Source organism: Nannochloropsis gaditana, assembly GCF_000240725.1.
Source record: "Nannochloropsis gaditana CCMP526 unplaced genomic scaffold scaffold554, whole genome shotgun sequence".
Lineage (NCBI taxonomy): Eukaryota > Eustigmatophyceae > Eustigmatales > Monodopsidaceae > Microchloropsis > Microchloropsis gaditana.
Window position 1 is genome coordinate 8,999 of NW_005803399.1, and position 743 is coordinate 9,741.

Below are 743 nucleotides of genomic sequence, written 5' to 3' on the forward strand. Positions count from 1 at the left end.
CCGCCCGCCCGAGTCGACAACAGGAAGCAAAACTGGGCGGAGTTGGGTTGATTGAAACGCTGCGGGAAGATAAAAGTCGAAAGGGGATTTTGGGCTTAGTTTCTTACGGATGGACTGGCTTGCTGGTAATGCTTTAGGACTGGGGGAAGGAGGGGAGGAACGACCAAGGGGAGTAGGCAACAGGCAGAAACTCACTTCCACCGCATTGTCACGGTCTTCGCCCTTGGTGGATCCGTCGATGCGGCAATAAAGGTGCCTGGGAAAGGAGGAGAAGAAGAAAAGAGAGGAAAGTGGGCCGTGTGACACGGTTGGGAAGCAAATAAAGGAAGAGGCACATAGGAATGCCTGGATGGAGGCAAGGGGGATGCGTGCGAGGGGAATAGACGTACCCTTTTAAGCGGAGGTAGTCCTCCAGAATGTCGAGTTGGCGGGTCATCTGGCAAAAAATAAGGACACGGGAGCCTTGCGCCTTCAGTCGAGGGAGCAGCTGGCGTGACGGCAGGGGAGGGGAAATTTTATGAGTAACCACGCGTTCAGGTCGTCTAAGGGAATGAGGATTAGCGAAACGTTCGACAGCGGGCTGCCTCCCTGCTTCCTCCCTTTCCCCCCTCCCTCGCCCTCTCCCTCTCTTCCCTCCCTCCCCCCCACCTTGTCAAGCAGGATCATTTTCCCGCAGTGCTCCCAAATGTGCGGTCCATCGATGTAAGAGCCTCTCCGTTCCTCCCTCATTTGTTGCCCTCCGT